The sequence below is a fragment of the Tachysurus fulvidraco genome, chromosome 9 (genome assembly GCF_022655615.1).
Source record: "Tachysurus fulvidraco isolate hzauxx_2018 chromosome 9, HZAU_PFXX_2.0, whole genome shotgun sequence".
NCBI classification, from domain to species: domain Eukaryota; kingdom Metazoa; phylum Chordata; class Actinopteri; order Siluriformes; family Bagridae; genus Tachysurus; species Tachysurus fulvidraco.
The window spans coordinates 9,658,077-9,674,415 of NC_062526.1; the positions used below are offsets into that span (position 1 = coordinate 9,658,077).

The following is a 16,339-nucleotide window of genomic DNA, read 5'->3' on the forward strand; positions in this document are numbered from 1 at the left end:
TTCTTTTCATTTATTCATCCTCAGTAACTAATTGATCCTGATCACAGTTGCAAGTTGGCCTAATTCACACCTAAGGACCTTTGTTTATTCAGCTACAAGTTTATCAATCCACATACATACATACATACATACAGTACATACATACATACATACATACATACATACATACATACATACATACATACATACATACTGTGCATACATGCAATCCACAACCATTTGCTGCATCCTCTTTATTTTTTTAACTCTAGTGTTCAGAATGACACATTGAAAAGTCATCTCTGTTGTGTTAGGAAGTTACACGGGAGTAAATACAGAAAAGATGTTTCTCACTGCTTACTTAGGGTTATCTACTAATGATCTACATTTTCTCTTGCATTTGTTCACCTTATTACTGATGCAGTCCTATTTCTAGGGCAAATGATAAGTGATTACAATAACACTTTAACTCCCAAATCTTGAAAGATGTTTAAAATGCAGGGGTTAAATAGCATCCGGTGCTAAAATTTTCAACACAGATTACAGTAGAAGTGACCAGAATCCAGAGAATTACTTACCTTTTACCAGAATGGGACTTTTTTTTCTTTTTTAACTGTGTTATTAGGCACTAAAACATGTTGAACCACCATGCAGCTGTCATTCATTTCAGGATGAATTACATTCATTTAGTCTCGCAGTTCAGTCCAGAAAATCAACAATGCTTTCAATAGTACTCGTAGTGAAAGAACAGAGAGTAAAATTCTACAATTTTTTTCCTCATGGTTCCTATTTTCTTACAGATTAGACAACATTTGGACATTTCTCTCTCTCTTCCTCTCTCTCTCTCTTCTCTCTCTCTCTCTCTCTCTCTCTCTCTCTCTCTCTCTCTCTCTCTCTCACACACACACACACACACACACACTCACACACACATTATTCACCACTATATGGCCCAGGGCTTTATACATAAAGAATAGTCTCTTGCCTGTGTACTCTATTCCAACACACTGAATAAGGCAGGGCTCTAAAACCCACAGAAAAAAAGGAATTCCCTGGGGCTTCTGGCTGAATATGGGTTCTTTTGATCTTCATTATGGTCCCTCCTAAAGGAGCTTTCGGACATGGCTGGCTTGGGACTGCCTGAAGTGAGAGCTAATGAAAGATGGGGGCCACAAAGCTAAATGGCAGTGATTCAGTCCAGAGCGCACTTATTATAGGCTCAGAGTAGAGCACCAGGCCAGCCGCTGTCCTTAAAACATGGACGGAGAGAGACAGAGGGACACGGTGGTGCGTTTAGCTTCAACATAAAACATTCATGTTACAGATACAACTGGCCTCATTTTAAATACAGTATGTTTAAAAGAGCAGTACGTCTTTCTGTCATCTGATCTGACTGCCACTGCATGCACCCATCTGTGCGTTTGTGTGTGGGTGCACATGTCCATCCGTCCTACTAAGTGTGTGCGCAGCAGAAGGCCCAGACAGCAGTACTCTCAGAGGGCTCCGGAATGGGGGCGAGTCACAGATGGGCAATGTCAGCCAGAGCCGAGTTCAGCCATCACATCCCCAGCACTATACTTTATATAATCCCTCACTCGTTCCCAACTTGAGTTCAACAGCTAACCTTTTTAAACATGCACATGCACATTTTCACATGACTTCCCTCTTTCGCCTGTCTAAGGTTTGCACTTTATGTTACACCATGGTCCTGCAGGCATATTATTTTGTTCAGTGAACAGCTGTGTGCAAAGGTTTACATCCCCTATAGCTTTAGCTTGGAAAAGGGAACATTTATTAATATAATTGTTCCAAACTGTTTTAAAGAAGGAGAAGAAATGTGCGTGTATCCTGCAAGAAAAATCAAAGAACTAAGGTTTTTTAAAATGTGTCTAAATTTATTAGGTTTCTACTCTGCTACTTCTATGCATGAAGCTGACTATACTAATTTGCCATGTGACAAAATACCCAGTGTACGGCTGTCAGAACGATTTTCTCTATTCAAAATATATTTACATTTTTATGTTCATATATTTAAATATTGAAGTTTCCTAAGAACAAGTGACTCATAGTTCATTCATCTTTAAACTGTCTGGCTAAACAATCCTTGTCACTTGATATCGGAAAATACATACATTTATTTCTTACATAAGAAGAAATAGTTCATTTCATTACATCTGAACTAGTAAGCAGTTTTTGAATGTAAAGTAAAACATGTAATGTTTAATTCCCTCTTTCCAATTGCCATAGCTAGTAATGTATGGCAAGTGATGTATGACAAATGATGTGCAATAAATGCTGAATTGCTTCTCTTCTTTTTGCCTTGTACACGTCAGACCACAAGTACGACGTACTGAAATAACCTGTCCTTCATATATACTGTACTGTATATTATCCCCTGTTTGGATTTACTCATTAGCCCATTCATTAAATCTTAGCTAATATTGTCCAGTGTGATTCACTAGATTAGCTTGTAGCATGACAGCCTGACATGACAATAATTATAATCAATGGTCACAAGTCATTCCTGGTAAGAAAGTAACCTGAATCACTTTCCCTGTATACAGAAGCAGAAGTGGCTTAAAAAAGAAACTGAATCTCTACAGAGAATGTTGAAAATCACTAGCATTTGCTCAAATGCTTTAAATGAAGATTTGGACCTAGAGCTCAACCGTGCAAATGACCTACGTCAGCTAATCCATTGATACCAATCCCTTGTGGTCTCACTCAGTGGTGTAGTCTACGTGATACGCAGGTATACACCGTATACCCACTAGGAAAGGCCAAGGATTTCCGTATACCTACTTAAAAAGCGTGAGGATACGTAAGTTTTGTGACAGAACTTTCATTCATAAATTCACCCCGTCTGTGTTGCGAACACAGACTGTGGTTCCGTGGCCTGTGACCTGATCTGACGTCACCTACCAAGGAGGAATATGAGTTGCTTGGTGGTGTTTTTTGGCACAAATTAGAAATTAACTAACTAAAGTAAAAGAAGATATGAAACGAAAGCAGACTCAAACTACACTCTGAGTGTTTTCGGAAGCCTGTGCCTAAAGCTACAGCAGCTTCGGGTGACATTTCACCCACAGCCCGAGTACAAATGTATTTGGAAAGCATGTAAACTACCAGTTCATTCAGTTCATAATATTCTGCAATGAAAGAGTGTTGGTGATAAAACTGAACAAATGTTTATTGTTCACTCTTAAATGTACATTGAAAATTGAAAGCTGATAAAACCTGTGCTCCAGGTCCCATATTCTTAATGTAGCTCTTAAAGGTATAGAAAATTATGTTATTTTTCAAAATATCATCTTTTGTGTTAAACAGAAGAAAGAAACTCATACAGTTTTGGAACAAATTGAGGGTGAGGAAATAACACAATTTTCATGTTTGGGTGAACTATACCTTTAAGAGCTATATTTAGCCTTAAATGTTATATGAATATGGGACCTGGAGCACAGGTTTTATCAGCTGATTGTCTTTTGTTGCTTATATTAAATTGGAATGTTGATAACACATAAGCAGTCTTTAATAATGCTCTAAATTACATGTAGATGCATAACCCATCTAAAGTGCACACACAGCAGTGAACACACACACACCGTGAACACACACCCGGAGCAGTGGGCAGTCATTTATGCTGCGGCGCCCAGGGAGCAGTTGGGGGGGGGTTTGGTGCCTTGCTCAAAGGCAACTCAGTCGTGGCCGGCCCGAGACTCGAACCCTCAACCTTCAGACCGTCAGACTCTCTAACCATTAGGCCACGACTTCCCCAATGTTGCCGTTAACATGTTGCTCCATCTGCAAGGAGCTCATTGAAAGCTCGATCCTGGCAGTGAGACATCTAAGCCAGACTATGTATTGTATGACTATTTTGACAGCTAATCAATGATAGGTCTCGATGTGATGACTACTACAACATGTCACAGCACCAGGAACAGCACTGCTATGCCGGTTCATGAACTTTATATGACCGTTCTAAATGTGACGAGGAACCTAGATCAGACACAATTACCCAAGATCCTTACTTAGATCATTCTTTAGATCAACTGATCATCTGTCAGTAAGCAAATATATAACGGGCTTTCTTGCCACTTTTTTATAGGACATCAAATTTCCACCTTCTATTTAGAAATAAACACATAGTCTACTGTTTCTTCAATATAGTATAAAAGGATATTTGACAGTCTTAGCGCATGGTATGAATCTAAAAAAAATCCCATTTTGAGACCATTCACAGACAAAATGAATAATTCCAGTTCTCATGAATGCTTCTTTGGAATCGTTAATGATAATATGCATAATGGCCTGTGGCTCTAGTTTTCCCTGGAGCTGCAAGAATTTTATTCAAGGACTAACAGCACACAATGTACAGTAGCCTTCAGAATATAAGCTATTTGCATTCTGAGGTCAGGAAGGCCCATGCTATTACTATTCTGTTGCGTCAATACTATAGGTGTTACTGTTAATGCTTATAACTCAGGTTGGTGAGAAGCCATACACAGTAAATATAACAGGCATGCATGCTTTCTGCTAATGAGCTCATGTAAAACCTGAGGGCTAAAAAAAACTGTGTGTAAAAAAACTTTACACACACAGGACATTCACCACTAAATCAGCATAATCTGTCATTTTACATGTCCACATCATGTGATTTAATATGCATAGAATATGATGACATAATTCTGTCTACTGCAAAATATACCTTATAAATGCTTTGCACAGGGTTTTTAAACAGAATACTAAAGAAGCTGTGGACATTTTGAAGTATGTTAAACCAAAAGAGTATGGTTGGATGAAAGTAGGATCTGTCTTGCCAGTAATGACAAAACCATACAATGTGATCCACAGGGAAACCAGCATCTTCTCTCAGATGCTCAAGCCAAGACCAGTAACAAGCCAGTTTCTGCTGAGATAGTTCAGCATAAATAATTAGAATTGACTGAAGGGAGCAGGCAACAGAGTTTCCATAATACACTAATGAACTACTCAGTACAATGTCCTTTAAAATGCAACTTGGTGTGTGTGTGTGTGTGTGTGTGTGTGTGTGTGTGTGTGTGTGTGTGTGTGTGTGTGTGTGTGTGTGTGTGTGTGTGTGTGTGTGTTTCCACTAGACCAGTTTGTTACAGATAATATGTATTTAACGATCAGCAAAAGGTCGTTAAATACATATTTGGTGGTGGTGGTGGTGGTGGGGGGGGTTGACTTCTTGCTTTCAGCTATCAGCAAAAATAAGCCACACTAGAAACTCATTTGTAGCCCTTCTAAATGCTGCTTGTTCTTGGGGATTCTTCCAGTCATATCCTGCATAAACATCATTATTTGGAGATGGTTAGAAGGTTAGAATTATAGGTTTTTTTAAAAAAAAAAAAGACTAGAAATAAAGTGGGATAACTATCCCATTAACCACTGAAATGATTGTGTGTGTGTGTGTGTGTGTGTGTGTGTGTGTGTGTGTGTGTGTGTGTGTGTGTGTGTGTGTGTGTGTGTGTGTGTGCGTGCGCATTGTGTCCTGTCAGTATTCCTGAGATTACACTACCTGGTCATTTTATTAGGAATACCTGTACACATGCTTGTTTATGCAGTAATCAGCCAATCACGTGGCAGAAGCAAATGTAGAAAATCATGCAGATACAAGTCAAGAGCTTCAGGTAATGTTTACATCAAACATCAGAATGCATCGGGGGAAAAGTGATATTTCTGTGACTTTGATTGTGACATAGAAGTTTACACATTGTGACACATAGTTTGAAAATTTCAGTAACTGCTGATCTCCTGGGATTTCCACATGAAAAAATCTCTAGAGTTTAAATGTTCAGGTGTATGTGTGCTCCAAATAAACTAGACAGTTAGTGTATGTAACTTTATGAAGATATTTTTATAAAGTGTTATTCATATGGTAAACTGGGACACTGTGGTCCACCAAGACAAAAACTGGTACCCCCTGGATAAGGCATTATCTGATATTTGCATCTAAAGAAATATGTCCTCATTTATAATATTTTACAGAATTGGGCCAAAAAAAACAAATGCAAGAGCAGCGGTCTAGTATAAGAGAAAGTGTACACCAGTGTACTACATACTACATTGTATTCCAGTTTGAACCCCAGGTCCACCAAGCTGCCACTGCTGGGCCCCTGAGCAAGGCCCTTAACCCTCAGTTAAGGATAAGGGTGTCTGCTAAATAATGTAAATGTATTGTTGTGCTGATTTAAATTACAGTGTTACAAACAGTGTTTTCAGAAAGGGTGCTGATAAACCATTGATGCTGCAATACATGGGCTGGGACTCCAAATCAGTCCTGTAGAATCTGACCAATGTATTAGGGTCAGACTTCAAACTCAGCAGACACCCTGGATAGGAGGGCACAGGTTTAAGAATCACAAAGATGTCCAACATGACACCTTTAGGTCACCCAGCTACAGGTGGCCTACCTGCCTTGCACCGAATGCCCAATATTTATCCCATGACTGGGATATCAGATTTACCATTTAAGTCATATGTGTTAAGTCAGAATCATGTAATTTTTTACCTTTGTGTCTTTGACATATAAAGTAAAAAGATAAAAACTAGCTGAATCCATTTTATCTCCTGTTAGCACAAAGCTAGCCAGTTAATTGTGATGAATGATGCATGTTTTCTTCATCAATCATTTACACAGAGTTCATTCATGTTCTTCCAATGTTCCTGGAGTGTCCTATGGACACTCCAGTTTCCTCTCCCAATACAAAGACATCCGTTGTATTCTGATAGGGATCTCTAAATTGTCCAGTGTGTGTGTGTGTGTGTGTGTGTGTGTGTGTGTGTGTGTGTGTGTGTGTGTGTGTGTGTGTGTGTGTGTGTGTGTGTGTGTGTGTGTGTGTGTGTGTGTGTGTGTGTGTGTGTGTGTGTTATTGTGCCCTGCGATTAGTTGTGACCCCATCCAGATTGTCCAGAGTGGATGTATGAATGGATGTGTCTGTTGACTATGAAATTTTTACTTTCTTTACTTTGTTGTTGAAGGAACTCATACTGTAGTTGATGAGTAGGAATTTGAAAGTGAAAAGTCATTTTCATCTGTTTTTCCTGGTTGGAAGTTGGAAATTAAAAGTTGTGACCGAGTTGAAAAAACCATTAGTTTTTCACGTCTTACTAGCAGCATGGGTGTCTTTAAGCTGCCTTGTTTCCCTATAATGGTGATCAGGATACTCCTCTACTTAGACAATAAAGACTATAAGCTCTGATGGGCCATGTTGTTTTATTATATTATGTTACACCCATTCTCATCTTCACTAAAACATGGTGGTTATCCAGGGTCACAACACAACAGTGTAAAGGCAGAATACTCTATAACTGGTGATTAATCATGCTGCTGGTGATTTTTTTTCATATAGTGGTGTCACTGGTGTAAGAACTAAAAAAAGTGTATGAAAATAAGATGATGAGGTTCAAGATCTTAATGAAGAACAAGAAGTTTATTCCAATGTAGAATAAAATGAGTGTCTCCCAAATGGCTGGGATACACCTTTGTTGTCTAGCCGGATGTCTTTAAATGTTAATCATGGTCACGTACACTTTGGCTTGGTATTGTTACAATTGTTATCAACCAAATGGTCACTTTAAATGGTAATCGTGGTCACGTAGACCCTTTGTTAGTGACGATCCTTGATGTCCTGCTGCCGCTCCCATACTAACGATTGAATCAAGTTTATTCATTTAGAGTTCTAAACATATTACCTTATGATGTGTAAGCTTTTTTAGGAATGAGCTCTTTTCGATGTATCTTGGAGTGGAATCTGGGTGCATTTATCTGTAATTTCTTACAGTCCCCCCTTTGATGCTTTTGGCCCTGAAGCATCACATCACTTCCTTAATACAGATCACACCTCCCATCTAGGTGAAGTCCTGCCTACGTTGTCCCCCTTCGGCCCTGAGAGAATCTTACCCGTCATCGAAACATCACCTCATGCACACTGGTGATAGCTCCATTCCATGAGGCAAACTTATCACAGGTTTTCTTCTTAAAATTTGGTTCTATGTACAATATTACTTGGGTTTGGAGCAGAGACATTCAGAAACCATCACAGCCAATTGGAACACCCCACATTGATCATTGAATTATATGCAATCTGCCGTCTCAATATGGAACACATACAGCATAACATAATGCATTGACAAAGAATGAGAAAGATGCATACACAAACAGCAGTTTTGAGAGTTACATCCCAAATCAGATCAGAACAGGCAATAACCTAAAGTGACCATCATGCATTTGTTTAGTCAAAACATAGAACTGAGCAATTGAGGGTTAAGGGCCTTGCTCAGGGGCCCAACAGTGGCAGTTGGGTGAACCTGGGATCAAACTCACAACCTTACGATTGGTAGCCCAACACCTTAACACTGGGCTACCACATGCCCAAATTTACATATGGAAAGTAATATTTTCCTATAAACCAATCTGTCTCTGGTATTATACAAAGTAAATTATCATTAATCGGACAAAGTGTTAACATTTGATTATCATTAACAAAGATAGAAAAGAGATTGAGAGTTGTTCTCCTGAAACTATTACTCTTGTAAAATTATTGTGGACATGCACTAGGTTGATACTTTTTACTTTTGTGGCAGAGCTTGTGACGTGAATCTCTGCATGGTCTCACCCAGTGAACAGACCATGGGCCCTCATGTTGGTATTGATGATCAGAATGCATCAGGGGAAAAGTGTGATCTCTGTGACTTTGATTGTGACATGTTGATATATGTTGGAGAAAAATAACAGGCAAGGTGCTACACAGATTCTTGAGCTCCTTTCTCAGTCTGTATACTGTAGCCTGGAACTGGTTTAAATCAGTTTTGGGACCTGTCCTCAAGGGAAAATTTGCATTCCCTTGAAATATGTCTCTCTTTGCCACATGAATAACACACCAGGAGGTTATTAGGGTTATGAAGGGGTAGTCTTTCCTCTTTATCAACAGCAGCGTAGTTCTCTTTTTTCCAGGAAACCTTGCGACCACTATTCTGCTAGTGCTTTCTAACACCTACTGCTGACACATAATGGGATCTCTTTTGAGTTAGCAGTGCTGTTGAAAAACTGTCATTTTAGCAATGATGTCATTATAATCAGAGAGATGGGTTACAAACATTGACACAGCAGAATGGGTGAGTGGGTCACATTTGTTAATCAAAGCAGATTTAAAACTGACATCATTCGGAGTGATGTCAGGATTGCCACTGAAAGTTCTAAATGTGCACATCAGCTATTTTATCTGTTAACTGACATTACACCTAGGACTTCAAGCAGTGCCTGTTTCCTCTGAAACTTATTGGCCGTTCTAGTTTTGACTTTCTGATTTAACGCTCCAGACAAAGTGTCAGGAAAAACACACAGTTAACAACACACATGCATCACCATCTGTAAATTTGTAAATGTCAGCATATTGCTCAAAAACGTTTAGAAAATCTAATAGATCTTATTTGGCAAGATCAAATTTAAAATACTTTTAATCACAGCTTCTAGCTCATTGGGATTAAACCTTCGGACCACAGTAGAGAACATTGGTTCCTCCGCTCCTTCATTAGCACGCATACAGTAGCTGTAGTCAAGTGCATTGGAGCCATAGGAAATCTAACTGTACAGTCAGAGTATTGACTCCTGATTGACTGAGAATCTCTTTTCAAGTTCTCATCACTGTCTAGCATTTAAGTAACTTGATTACTCCACATGCCACATACAGATGTCTTACTGGTGCTAGTTTCAGTTGTGCCATTTTTGATCGGGAATTGACAAGCAAACTTTACTTCCTCCAAATCTTGGAACAGTGTTTCCACGGATGAACTAAGCATGCGGTTGTTAGTTCTAAGGAGTGCAATCTCATTCTGTATCCTAATCTTTTCTTCTTTCCAGAGTATTTTACTAGTCTGGTAATCTCTTTTAGTATGATGCAAAAACTGCTTGCAGTGCATTGGCAATTTTTCCTTTTTTATTCTTGTTCATTTTGGGATCATTTTCCAACTTAGAATTAGCCCACTCATATGGTTTATCAACAATGTTCTCTATTCCATCAAACATTCTCTGAGAGCCATGCTTAGTGATGTACTTAACAATCAGATGTTTCATTTTTACAAACACAAAACTTTTCTCAAAACTGTACACAGTTTCTGTACACAGTCACAATTTCTTACACGGGTTATAAATACAAAAAGTCCATCTGAACAGGTTACTCATAATCTTATGCATGAATGTACTGAATGTCACATTAATGAATGTCATGAATGTCACATGCACTTATATCATCAAAAGCCTTAAATCATCGTTGAACCTTGTTGCATAGATTGTCTACACAAGTCACTGTTGTGTAATCGTGGAATATTTTTAACGGCACACGTATACAGAATCTGTCTGCAGAGTAGGTCAGAATGCACCTCCTGAGCCAACATAAACTTATATACAGTAGGTATATATATGATGTGTTGCTTAAAATCACAGTTGGCTTGTTAGCTTTGACTCAAACTGAGACTTAAGCCTATTAATTTAGTTATAGACCCTTAAAAGAAGAAGGATGGGGCACAAATTATCCGAACGGTCAGATTCGTAGTGCTGGCCTTACTATCCTGACCAGCTAAAGAGGATGATGAACTCAGCTATTATCTCAAATAAGAGGAGGTGACATCATTCTCAGACTCGTGCTCTCTCTCTCTCTCTCAGCCCTAATTAGCTGTTGAAATCGCATGGTCCATGTTGTCAGCTACCTCTGATAAATGGACTACTATGCTGATGCTGGGCCACACGGTCTGACTGAGGGTGTCCTCTCCCACTGAGATGCCTTCTTCATACGCTACACACAAAGCACTGACTCTAATCCTAACCTCATATATACATATCTCATCTTAATCAGTTTTGTATATAATAATACACATTATTTAGTGAAACTATTTCTATGTACCTATGAGAGTGGTGAAGTATAAATGGACCCTCTGGGAAGTTCTGGGAGTTAATAGTGTTAACCTGTGCGTCCACTGGGAATGTTTTATCAATAAATGTGGCCAAGAACTTTTACATTAAGAGACTAGATGTGTAACAGATGACATAATACAGACATTTACTCTGAACTTGCCAGAAAATACACAACATTATCTTGTTTTCTCAAAATACTATTGTTCTCTCTAATGCTGTTAAGAAATATAATTACATGAATATTTTCCAAACCAGTAACTACTGTATATTTTGATTTGAAAAGTTTACAGTGTCACTTTTCAAAGGTTTGTTTTCCAGCAGGCAAAAAAGAAGTTTAGATGTTAATGCCAGTGAGCCTGAAACGGCTCTGCATCACTATAAAGGCTGCTGGTAGAAGCTTCTAGGTAGGGGGCTGTTATTAATATTCACGCTTAGTCATTTTTCATTTCTTTTTCTATTTATCTTTCTTTTTTCCTAAGAAAAGACTCTAAAGGGTAGTAAGCAGTATGCTCCAGTTAGTCTAGTCAGGGCAACATAGCAACCAGGAACAGAGGTGGACTGCAACTGAGATGCTGGGATAGAATTATCTGGAAACAAGATTAAAATCTGCTCCATTGTAGGCACAATGCCACAAAATGGATTTCTTTTTGACAGGGTTTTCCATTTATGCTTCTCTCTCTCTCTCTCTCTCTCTCTCTCTCTCTCTCTCTCTCTCTCTCTCTCTCTCTCTCTCTCTCTCTCTCTCTCTCTCTCTCTCTCTCTCTCTCTCCCTCTCTCTTTCTCTTTCTCTTTCTCTCATGCACATGTTTCTGTTTTGCAGCTCTTGATATTGATCATGTAGGATAAATTAAATTAGGTTGCAACAAGATACAAATCATGCCCGAACTAGCAATTGCTACTGAACGTAGTCAGCTTGACACAGTATGGTCAAGTAACAAAACTGCATTCTTCACTGGGTTGTTGTGTTTTAAATGAAGCAAGGAAACGAAGTTAACAGACTCACACCCTTTCCAAATCGCCATTATGCCATGAAAATTCTCTCCCAATTTAGCCCAATGAGGCACATTCAATTTCCAGTAATTTACTGTGACAATTCTCCATTTAGCGTAATGACTCTCATAACACCATGCAAATGAGGTGGCATTATGCACGCAAGTGGCTCTCAGCAGAAATTAGATTACCACATGTATCTTGTTTCCTTTATTCTCTTTCTGATACAGCTCCCAAAAGAAAGTGAGACAATTGAACTGCTCCAATGAAATTTGCTGTATTGGGGGCTTTAGAAAGTTGAACACCATATTTTATATATTGTAAAATATTTTGATTTTGAGAAGAACAGATTTCTATCTGCCATTCCTTGTTGGCCTTGTTGTGGTCCATCCAGGATTTAGTGCTTGCCAACTGTTGGTTCATTTACACTTATAATTTCAAAAGCAGTCTTTTGAGTGAATTAATAAAGTGCTCATTAAAGATGTTTCAGATTAAAAGATCATTCTCATACAATAATTCATATCATTCATATATATATATATATATATATATATATATATATATATATATATATATATATATATATATATATATATATATATATATAAAGATATATAAAGATATAGAAATCCTGCATTGTCTTGCCCTTAACTGTGCAAACTCACATCTGTAGCTGGTCCAGTTCAAATATACTTCTGTACAATAAATGTCTTCTATTACCATACACTTAGAATTTGCTGGAGGTGATAATATTCCTTTCAACACTTACCACATGCTCTACAAAAGAAATTCAGGTCAGTGGAGGATGGGATTTTCTACCAGTACCATAAATCTTCTAACTGTAGCTTCAGGGAACCAAGTTAAAGTATCATAGCTGCATGTCTGTTTTTGTCCACCTACTCAAGGGAACTCCAGGAAGATGAGGCAGACATCCCATGGCATCTCATTCTATTTTCAGCACATCCTGAATGAAGATGAGTGTGGCTCTCTATGTAAGACAGCACAAACACATTTTTACACGTTGCTGGTAGAACAAACACTCGCCCCACATTTGTAAACAAAGGTGACCCCTTTATGCTTCTAAACAGCATGTATGGTGTGTAGAAAGGGCGGTTATTCTGGTGCATTTTTTACTAGTGACATTATGTAAAGTGATCTGAAGCATGTCAAGCTTAGGGAAAATGTATAATATATTATTAAATGGATGCATTCGGCTAAGGATCACTGAAACTGGACAGTTAAAAATGACAATTATATTTTTTCCCTGAATCTGATGATTGATGTTAATGTTAACTGAAACTTTGGGCCTGAATTTGCATGATTTTATACACTGCACTGCAGCCACATGATTGGTTGATTAGATTATTGCATGAATGTGCAGATGTACAAATGTTCCTAATAAAGCGCTAAGTAAGTGTATATCTCTAGCGGCAGTTGTGGCTCACGCTTTTAAGGCTCTGGGCTGCTGATTGGAGTTTGGGGTTCAAGACTCCGTCATTGCTATGCTGCCACTGTTGGGCCCTTGAGCAATGCCCTTAACCTGCTCTGCTTCTGAGGTGCTGTATCATGGCCGATACTGTACTCTAACCCCAATCTCAAAAGTATTCAAAAGAAAGAATTTCACTGTGCTGTAATGTATACGTGACAAATAAACATTTCTATCTTCTATTACGTATTATTTGTGCAGCATTTAAATGAAAATATTATGTTAAATATCTTTAATGGAGTTTCTAACTCTTACCTCTAGGGGCTGCGGTTTAATGCTGAACTCTTACTGTCTGTGTGGACTTTCTCAGGTTCTGCCCGCATCTGGTGTGTTTGGACATTTTTATGTTTACCAGTGCCTGTGTATAAGAAATAGAAGCATATATATCAGTAACCTGCATACATGTATGGAACAAGTGTATAATGAATGAAGCATTTACTGTATATTTATACATATGAATGTGTGCGCGTGTGTGTATGTGTGTGTGTGTGTGTGTGTGTGTGTGTGTGTGTGTGTGTGTGTGAGAGAGAGAGAGAGAGAGAGAGAGAGAGGCAAAAGCTATTAGTAGACTGTTTTAAACGAATTAATGTGACACTGATTGTTGATAACAGTGTGCATCGGTGTACCTTAAATGATGTAGGAAAACAGGTTTTAAACAGTAAGAGGTACTGTTAGTGTTTTTACACGCATCCATCACCCACAGCTTTTGTAGAATTCTCAATACGTCAGTGCAGCAGGGTGCCTTCTCTACCTTCCTGTCTCTTCACATATTTTCCTACTTTATGATTTTGCCTTTTAACCCTTCTGTTCTATTTACTACTAAGCAATGTTTTTTGCACTGATCCATGCATTTTGGCAATATGTTTATTTTGAAATATCACCGTATCCTAGTTTCATTTAAACACATCCTTCACAGTTAATTCTTTTGAGGTCAGTTGTAAATAAGATATGGATAAATGTGAGAGATTGTCAAAAATGCTTTTTATTGTAACTAATCCACCTCCCAGCATACTTTTAAGAGATGGAAAGAAACGACATGCTCAGGGAAACCTGAGAGGATTGAACTAGGAATCCTGGAGGCAAAGCTATGCTGCCTGCCACGCACCACAACATGCCTATAACGTAAATGCTTTCTGAAAATGATTTATCATGCTCATCGAAGAACTGAACCAGGTAGAGTAGGTTTCATGAAAACGAAATCTTTGATTTATTCCTTGTAAAAATAATAAATGTGGCATTTTCACAGGGTTAATATGTCCACCCATCTTGGCAAATAGCAGGAGCAACACTCTTGCATCTGCTCATGCATTTTACTCTCTCTCACACTCTCTCTCTTTCTGTCTCTCTCTCTCTCTTTCTGTCTGACTGAGAGACACAATAAGAAAGCAGGCCTCTTCAGCAGATGTCACTGCTTCCACACAGCTCATTTTGTATGACTGACAATTAGCCCCACGCTGCTTTGATTTTCACACCCAGCATGGAAGAGAACACGCCTGAACAAAAGACCCCAAAAGGACCACCAGTGTGAATACTGGTGTCTAAATATGTGCTCCAATTACACCGCAAGTGAAAGATTTTGGGGAACCACCTGGGCCTTCCTGTTGTTATAAACAGCAGATGTGACTGTTATTAAGTTTTCTTGATGTTATGTACTTCACGGATAATTAGTGGAAAACAAGTGCAATGCCCCAACATGTTTGTTTAGTTTTGAAGATTTCTTATATGATAGATGCAAAGTCATTGGGCGGAGATCTGAACAGATCTGTCTATTTTTGAATGTTGTCACTAATTATTTACTTGTGTGGCATTGAGAAAAATCATTCAATGGGAAGATAACTGTACTGAGCTGGATTTGTACTGACCTCTCTCCCCATCCCTCTTGTGTGATGACTATGGGTGTAGCCTGACAGTATGAGAATCACAAAGATGGCCAACAAGGAGAGGATGGTATCAAAGCTGAAACATTTCACAGAATTAAAGTCACATGAAACAGATGCATTTGGTTTATAGACAATTATTTTTTCACAGATGCATATGTCATCATGTGTGGAAAAAAAATGTGTGATCACACATTTACAACATAAAAATATGCATGACATCTGATACGATCCAATCTAAAAATAAATCATGTAAATGGTGTCAAAATCACATGTGAACATAATTGGATTGTGTAAAAGAAAATCACACTTAAAAAACTGTATTAAAAGACAAAATCACATGAAAGATTGTTAACCATGCTCTTGAAGTAATATTTTTAAAATTCAAGTGAATTTTCACCAAGATTGGCTCTACTGGTTTCTCTTTATAAGAAATGATTCATCTACGACCCTCTAGTTTCCTATGGATAAATCGGATTTTCATCTGATTATATATTTCTGACAGTTCTCAATTAGGTAATGCAAACTAAAGCAATGTTTAAATGGATAGAGAATGATAAAGCGCTGGCTCATCAATATAAACTCATTTATACAGTATGCTGAACATGCATAATGGTATATATATATATATATATACGTATATATATATATATATATTATATATATATATATATATATATATATATATATATATATACACACATATATATATATATATATATATATATATATATATATATACACACATATATATATATATATATATATATATATATATATATATATATATATATATATATATATATATATACACACACAAATATAATAATTATATATCATTGTCAATAGAATCTTTCATCTGGAGAGGTGCATGTAGTAAAATATTATATATATATATATATATATATATATATATATATATATATAATATATATATATATTTTATATATAAATTTTATATATATTTGTAACTATAATAACTAAAATATACTATATTTCAAATGTTATATATATTTCTAACTGTGTAGTTAGCCTGAGAGCAGATTACATCGATGCACGCGACGCTCTGTTGAG

The 16,339-nt window shown here is 37.6% G+C and overlaps 1 long non-coding RNA gene across 1 annotated transcript; it reads right to left on the reverse strand.

The window, feature by feature from the left end:
• Positions 1-12,538: 12,538 nt before the first annotated feature.
• LOC125145561 lies at positions 12,539-15,852 on the reverse strand. The gene is made up of 3 exons (XR_007143958.1): positions 15,251-15,852; positions 13,644-13,746; positions 12,539-12,890 (listed from the first exon to the last, which is right to left on the reverse strand). It is a non-coding gene; the product is annotated as an uncharacterized LOC125145561 (long non-coding RNA).
• Between the last annotated feature and the right edge of the window lie 487 nt (positions 15,853-16,339).